We start from the raw sequence: 8,464 nt of genomic DNA, 5'->3' as shown, positions 1-8,464 counted from the left end.
GTGAGGTCTTCTGCCCCCCTGAGGTCTCTATGTCTCAGTGAGGTCTTCTACCCCCTGAGGTCTCTATGGCACAGTGAGGTCTTCTGCCCCATTGAGGTCTCTATGTCTCAGTGAGGTCTTCTGCCTCCCTGAGGTCTCTATTTCTCAGTGAGGTCTTCTGCCTCCCTGAGGTCTCTATGTCTCAGTGAGGTCTTCTGCCCCCTTGAGGTCTCTATGTCTCAGTGAGGTCTTCTGTCGGGAGATCTTGGGGATCCCAGTCTTCTACCTCCAGGAGGTCTCTATGTCTCAAGGAGGTCTTCTGATGTCGGGAGATCTTGGGGATCCCGGTCTTCTACCTCCAGGAGGTCTCTATGTCTCAAGGAGGTCTTCTGATGCCGAGAGATCTTGGGGATCCCGGTCTTCTATCATCAAGAGGTCTCTATGTCTCAAGGAGATCTTCTGATGCCGGGAGATCTCGGGGATCCCGGTCTTCTACCTCTAGGAGGTCTCTATGTCTCAAGGAGGTCTTCTACTCTTTTTTCTAAATTTTTCTGCAAAATAAGAGCTTGCACAGAGCATATATAACGAGAAGGCTCATTGTTAATTCAATAATATTCATTAATAAATAATGTGTCGCACATGACACTTAGTTTTATTTTTCAGATGCGTGCAAGTATTAGCTCTAACGACATCAACTCATGCAATTTTAGAGAGGCAATAAACAATATTTTGCATGTGTAAACTTCTCCAAGATTTTTCAATTTATAAAGTACGTGATCTTTTTCTCAGGAATGTCTGTGTTAGCATTAATAATAAAATTTCATGACAATAAGCAATTATCAAGATATCTAAGCTCAGGTGAGTATATTTTGATTAAATTTATGAAATCTTTTGTATTCAATCAATAATTAATCAAAGATATTTGCCATTAACTATAAGGCACTCTTTGAAATTTAAATTCTATTTTGCTTATTTATAACTTGATGGCCATACTGTGATCATGACAAAATTCCTAGATTGCCCTTTGAATGATGATACTAATGGGTCAATGGCATTGGACGTAAATAAATCAGAATTATTCTAGATGGCAAATTATGATGGTCTTCCTATTAATATAAACAGAATAATTAATTGTTGTTTTTAATATTCTCCTTTCGCTATAACAGTTGATGAATATCTTATGCAATAAAATTATATATATATTATTATTATTTTTATTTTTAGGAGGTGACAACACCTGTACTTCAAAGGATGTTGATAAATCTAACTAATAGTTTATTTTGCAAATAAAGCTTTTATTACCTCTTTACTTCTTCCTGGGCAGATGCAGATCTGCGTGGCCATTGGGTCTTCATTCACAGGAGAGCCCTCTCCGCCTTAACAATCTCGTGCATGACCCACTGAACTTCGGCGACTCATTCAACTTCAGCGGGCCCAGGCAGCGGCCGCACTCCAATTTGGCTAGTCTTCAAGTCGGCCAGCAGGTACATCCCGATCTCCGCTCGATCGACTTGGGTATTTGATTATTTCTCAATCTCCCTGTCACACTGATAGTTGAGGGACGCTGTTGTCCAACCAAGTCGGATAGTTACGAGTCACGCCCTAGCTGCTTGGCAACATCATTTCATCCGACCTGAAAGGTGAGCCCGACCTCAACGAGCAATCTATCCATATGGTCGTCGGATTTGCCGAGTTCCTTTCTGTCTTGCTAAACACGGCTCCGACCTCCTTTTTTCTAACGGACTCCTCTTCTCTTTCTCTCGCCTTCTTCTTTTCTTTTCTCTTTTTTCTTTTTTTTATATATATATATACGGCCGACCTCAGAATTTCAACAAATACATATATTACTCACCCGTTTTTTCCTTTTACAGAAAATATTCGCCAGACTTCAAAGAAAAAATCAGCCGTAATAAAATCTACTAAATATTAAAATAAATTATCTGAAAGACCATCAAAATATTCTTTAGCACAATGAACCTTTCTTTTCAGCTGGGTTATCCGCTCAAACTTTCGTACCTTATGTGGATCTCAATGGGTAGATCTGGAAACTTTAGAGATAGTAAAATCTCTTTCGTTTCCCACAAACGGCGCCATTTGATAAATCTTTTTCTCCTCCTCCTCCATGATAGATCTGGCTTTCTTCTGGGTCCATCCTTGTTGGGCTCCCTGATGGGTCTGTTGAATGGGTCTCTCCATGTTCTATTTGATGAAAGGACCTGCAAAATAAGGAAAAACGGTCAGGGGTCCTGATAGAGCATATTTTAGTCCATATTTTCATGTTCTTATTGATGTTTGTTTGCACCTATTCTACCTAATTTTGTGGTTTTAATCATGTTTTGCAAGTATTAGGTGTGAAGAAACAATTTGGAGAAAATGCTCTTAAAAATGCCAAAAGAAGCCAAAACTAGGGAAGCAACCTTCGGAGGCAACTTTCGGAAGCCAAAAATCAGTCACCTTCGGCGGCAACCTTCGGCGGCCGAAAGAGGACTCCAGAGACGAAAGTCACCCACTTTCGACGGCACCTTCGGCCGCCGAACCTTGCATCTAGAGCCAAAAGTCCAGCCTCCAAAACTCACTTTAGGCAGCCGAAAATGCATCCCAATGCACTCTTTCCTTATTCAAGAAGCCATATCTCAAATTGCCATATCTCAAGTTGCCATATTTGAGGAGCCAAACAAGGGAAGTATTTTGAGATCCAAATCTTCAAGATTCACATTCAAATATTGGATTTCAAGATCAAGATTATTAAGGAAGCCAAATCCAAATGTAACGACCCGAAAATCGGACCGCTACCGGCGCTAGGATCCAGATCGGCTTAAGGCCGCCAGGACCCGTAGCAAGCCTAACATACATCCTGTACATCTGGTATAATCCCAAACATAAACATAAAAACTGTAAAACATGAAATTTGTAAACTTTTTCTTTCTTTCATACACCAAGCTTAACCCGTGCATGCACAAACTCATAATCATAAACCCCAACACTAGAGTTCTCATCATCAACTCTAATGGGGCAACATAAAATAAGCTCGGTTTTCCTGTCTCATTAATGACATACATAAGGACCATATACAAGGGATTAACCACACTTCTAGGGCAAAGCACAACTCTATCTATTACATCACATTGATTTACATCATAACATTTTACATTTCATTACATATCTTTACCTTACATCATGTCCACTACTAATCTATTACATGAATCTGACTATAGACATAACCTGCTGATCTTCTGACTATCTCTGACCCTGCAAACCTGGGGTTAGGGGAGAGGGGTGAGCTATAGAGCCCAGTGAGCGGAAACCATACTAGCAGAACAGTTCATTTACAAGTATGCCATCATGGAATGCATCACATCACAAACATATCACATCAAGGATGAACTTGTCACCATTAGCCCTCTACATATCGAAATATGTCCAACTATACCAGGGGCGATGAGGCCACACCTAGTATTCGCTTACATAACTCATATCATAACATGTCCAACTATGCCAGGGGCGATTAGGCCACACTTGGTCTTTCCTTACATATACATGATGCCAGGGGCGATTAGGCCACACCTGGGCTTTCTATATCGTACCATGTCATCTCATATCATATTTTCTCATCTCATACTGAGGGCTAAGGATCATCCAATATCCATCCACATCAACAACATATTATGCAATGCATCATATTCGTGGATTCTAATGCAAAACAGCCTAATACATATCATGGTATTTCATGATGCATGGATCATGCTCTAGAAACATTTAATTTCTTAATTTAAAGCATTAGGTTTAGTTCCTCTCATCTCTGACTAGCTCTGGGCCGACTCTGAAACGGCTGACACTGCTAAATACCTCGGTTCCTCGGGTCCGATCCTACACAGGTGGACTCTAGTGAGGTGCCAAACACACCCTAAACAACTCATAAACAACTCCCCAAAAACCCCTTAAAGCATCAAGGAAACATGCATACATAACACTCATGAAAAGGCTGGACAGGGCACTTTCGGCGGCACTTTCGGCGGCCGAAGGTCCCTTCCAGAGACGAAAGTCATGCAGGTTCGGGGGCGCCTTCGGCGGCCGAACCCTTTCTCCAGAGACGAAAGTCATGCACTTTCGGCGGCCGAACATCACCTTCGGCGGCCGAAAGTCTGCTTCAGCTCTGAAACACAACTTTCAGGGGCAAGGTTTGGCGGCCAATTCATGCATCCATAGGCATGTTCGGCGGCCGAAACCACCTTCGGCGGCCGAACCTGAGTTCTTCCAGAACTCAGCCCTTGTGCATACAAGCCTCCCAAACCCCCAAAACAAGCTTCCAACCTTTTAAAACATGCATAAACTTCTCAAAACCATGCATAAACCCTTAGTCATGCATAAAGGAGCTTAACAACTAGATTTAAACTCCAAAAACAATGTCCAAAGCATGCATAGATAGCTTATGACCCACATAGGCCAAAATCATCAATACACGCCATAATCTCACTTGCTCTTTCCCAATCATGCATACACTCTCCCACATGTATAAACTAACTTAAACTTTCAACATAACATCACATAAACATGCATTGGGCATAAAACCCACATAAACCCTACATGCATATCTACCCATACTCAACCATCAAAACATCATTAAACTTACTAAAACTTCATTAAAAACAGTAGGGAAGCAAGGATCTACACTTACCTCTTGAAGATCGAGGGGTGGTGTGATCCCTAACTCGGAGGTGTGGAGGATCCAAGCTCCAAAAGCCTCCAAGCTCCAAAACTTCTATTTGGGTTTCAAATCTTCAAAACAAGGGTAGATCTCATGAAAACTTGAAGGGTGGGTAGAGAAAAACATGAAAATGACCAAAGGAGGACCTAAACTCACCTAAACTCGAGAATGGGGAGAAAACTCGCCCATTTCCGATCTGAGGGCTCTTTATAGGTGGCCTGTTGAACCACCTTCGGCAGCCTAACGTGCCCCCTAAACTCATGCATGTTCAGCGGCCGAACTTGAGGTTCGGCGGCCGAACCTTGGTTCATTCAAACAAGGCTTTCGGGGGCCAAAGGCACTCCCGAAACCTTTCCATGTTCGGCGACCGAACTTCACTTTCGGCGGCCGAACCTGGCAAATGCCTCCTTGGTCTTTTCTTTTCAAAACTCAAATCTTTTTCATTTAAAACCATGAAATCAGTAAAAACATTTTAGAAAACACCTTTTACCCTACAAGGAGACTCTGGCATCATCAAAATCCCAGATTCCAACGGAGATTCCGCTGGGAGGTAGGGATTCCGATGCCGGAATCTAGCCGGGTATTACATTCTTCCCCCCTTTAAGAACATTCGTCCCCGAATGTTCAAACAAACAGGCACATGCATATACATAACATAAGCACAATCATGACAACACATAAGCTCTAATCTATAAAGAAACACGATATCACTGGAGTACGAACTCTCGGTCTCCCTGGTGCACTTTTCATCTTAAGGAGATTCTAAGGGACTTCCACCATCGGGATTTCCTTGTTTCTACACTTTCTAACTTATGTGTCTGCGGTCCGTACTAGCTGCTCAACATAGGTGAGATCCTCTACGATTCCCACCTCTGGTTCCTTTTAAGAACCTCACTCGGATCCGACACGAACTCATATACTATGGGTTCCTTTTAAGAACCTCACTCGGATCCGACACGAACTCATATACTGTGGAAACATGGAAAAAAAACGGATGGATCTCTCCCATTGGAGTGGGCAAATCTAACTCGTGAGATACATTCCCAATCCTTTGCAGGATATCAAAGGGTCCAATGTATTTGAGAGCTAATTTACCTTCCTGTCCATTATGAATCACCCTCTCTTTAGGAGACACCTCCAGCAACCTCAACTTCTTCGAGAACCTCCTCATGCTTCCACTGCGCACTCTGATAAAACTCTTCTCTCTTCTGAAACTCTTCATACCTTTTGCGGGCAACTTCATAACTCTCCTGCTGACTCACAGCAGTTCTGATTCTTCTCATTCCTTGACTACTAACCTTCCTCTTACTATACTAAGGGATGGGATAGCCGTCAAGTGGTTTCCGGTTGAGGGCATCTCTCAAAATATTTGCCTCACCGTAAAATGAACCTTGAAGTCATAACCACTACACAGTTTTTACCCATCTCCTCTGCCACCGGTTCTTCCCCCTTGACTCAAGATGTATTGCAAGCTCTTTCGACCCGTAAGGATCTACCATCATACCTTATACAGGCATCGCCTCCACATCTTGAGTGCAAAGATTCTCATCGCCATCTCTAGATCATGTGTAAGATGATTCAACTCATGCTTCTTCAGCTACTTAGAAGCATAAGCAATCATCCAGCCACTTTACGTTAACACACAATCTAGTTCCACTCGGAACGCATCACAGGACACTGTGACATCTTCATTACTGGTGGACAGAGCCACCACTGGTACTGACATCAACATTTCCTTCGGCTCCTCAAAGCCTTCTTCACACTGAGTAGACCACACGATCCTCTGGTTCTTCTTGATCCATCTGGTCATAGGAGTGGCAACTCTAGAGAAGTTCTAGATGAACCTCCAGTAGGTAACCTGCCCAACCCAAAAAGTTTTTGATCTTTGTCACTACAATGGGTCTGGGCTAGTCAGCTACAACTTCAACTTTCTCGGGTCTACCTCACTTACCCCTTTTATTATTATTATTATTATTATTATTTTGACATACCATGACCCAAGAAAGGTATGCTCCTCGACCGCAACTCACATTTGGAGAAACTGGCATCCAAGCCATGTTCTCTCAGGATCTGCAAATCCTGATTTCAGATAATGGGCATACTCTTCTGCATTTCTGGAACTCACCGAGGTACCGTCAATGAAGACAGTAACGGGGTGGTCCAGAAACCGGCTAAAACTCTGCTTATGAGATCCATGAATACTGTAGGGGCGTTCATTAACCCGAACGACATTCCTAGAAACTCATAGTGCCCATATCTGGCTCTAAACACCGATCTTTGTACATCCTCTTCCTTGATCTTAACTGATAGTACCTGGACTTCAAATCTATTTTGGAAGGGCAAACAGCTCCTGCTAGCTGGCTTAAATAGATCGTCGATCCAAGGCAACAAATACTTATTCTGGGTAGTGACTTTGTTCAACGACTTGTAGTCGATACAAAGTCCTAGGGATCCATCCTTCAACCTCGTAACAACACTGGAACACCCCAAGGTGAGGTGCTTAGTTAGATGGGAACCCTTGTCTACCAACTCTTGCAACTGATCCTTACAACTCTTTTAACTCCGATGATACCATCCTGTGGGGAGGGATAGAGATTGGTCCAATTCCATGCATTACTTCTATTTGGAACTCTATCTCCCTGACAGGTGGTAGTCCTGGGAACTCATCTGGGGAAACATCTAAGAACTTCTCTAACAACTGGCACTGAGGCTGGCTCCCTGACCCGACCATCAAACTCTCTCTAAAAAGCTAGAACCCCTGATAACCTTTCCTGAACAACCTACGAGCCCGTAGGACTGACATTAAACTTCTAGGTATCCCTACTCTATCCCCTCAAAGGACTACCTCTGATCCATCCTGACCTCTGGACTAGACTACCTTGTCTTTACAGACTCAGGTAGCACCACTAGTAGAAGAACCAATCCAACCCTAGAATGACGTCAAACAGTCAAATCTAGAACTGCTAGGCCAGCTGGAAGGCATCTACTCACAACATACTCTGAACTATACCGACATACTGACTCTGCCACTGATGGATCACACTTGGGTCCACCGACCCAAAGGGGATACTCTAACCCTTAAGCTATCATGCCCAACCTCACAATGACTCGCAAGCAAACAAAGAAAGAGAAACATCAGGGTTCATAAAACATACACATCAGAACATACTAGAGTGAGATTACCTGATCCCATCGGGTTCGATGTGTTAGCCTCCTGCTGGGTCATAGTGAAGATCCGTGCTGGAGCTGATGGACCTTCACTTGGGAAACCTGCTGAAGAAGGAGCTATCCCTCTTCTTCTGCCTCTGCCCTGCGCCATGGCTGGAGCTCCTGGCTGAGCCATTCTACCTGAAACTGTCTGCTGGAACTGTGTCACCAAGGTCGCGGTGGGACACTCACGTGCCATGTGCCCCTCTTGTCCGCACATAAAACATGCCGTTGTCCCCACCAAACAGACTCCCTTGTGCGGCCTACCGCACCTCGTACGTCTGGAGTTACCCGAACCAGAGCTCGAACCATCACCTAATCCCAGACCAGACTTTAACCGGTCCCAGAACTTGCTCTTCTTCGATCTTCTGAGGCCTCTGCCTCCCTTCTTACTCTTTGTGACAGCCTCGCTTAGAGGGGAGAGATTAACATCACTTGTCCCCGGGGCTTTGGAACCCGAAGACTGTGCCACGTACTGTTTAACTGTCCCTTGAAGGGTGGCACTAGCCTCCATTTTCCGTGCCATATCCACTATAGCATGGAAACTCTCCCTTTCTGCTGATTGAATCAACG

This window comes from Manihot esculenta, unplaced genomic scaffold (assembly GCF_001659605.2).
Source record: "Manihot esculenta cultivar AM560-2 unplaced genomic scaffold, M.esculenta_v8 Scaffold08, whole genome shotgun sequence".
Taxonomy (NCBI): domain Eukaryota; kingdom Viridiplantae; phylum Streptophyta; class Magnoliopsida; order Malpighiales; family Euphorbiaceae; genus Manihot; species Manihot esculenta.
This window is presented reverse-complemented; position numbering follows the sequence as displayed.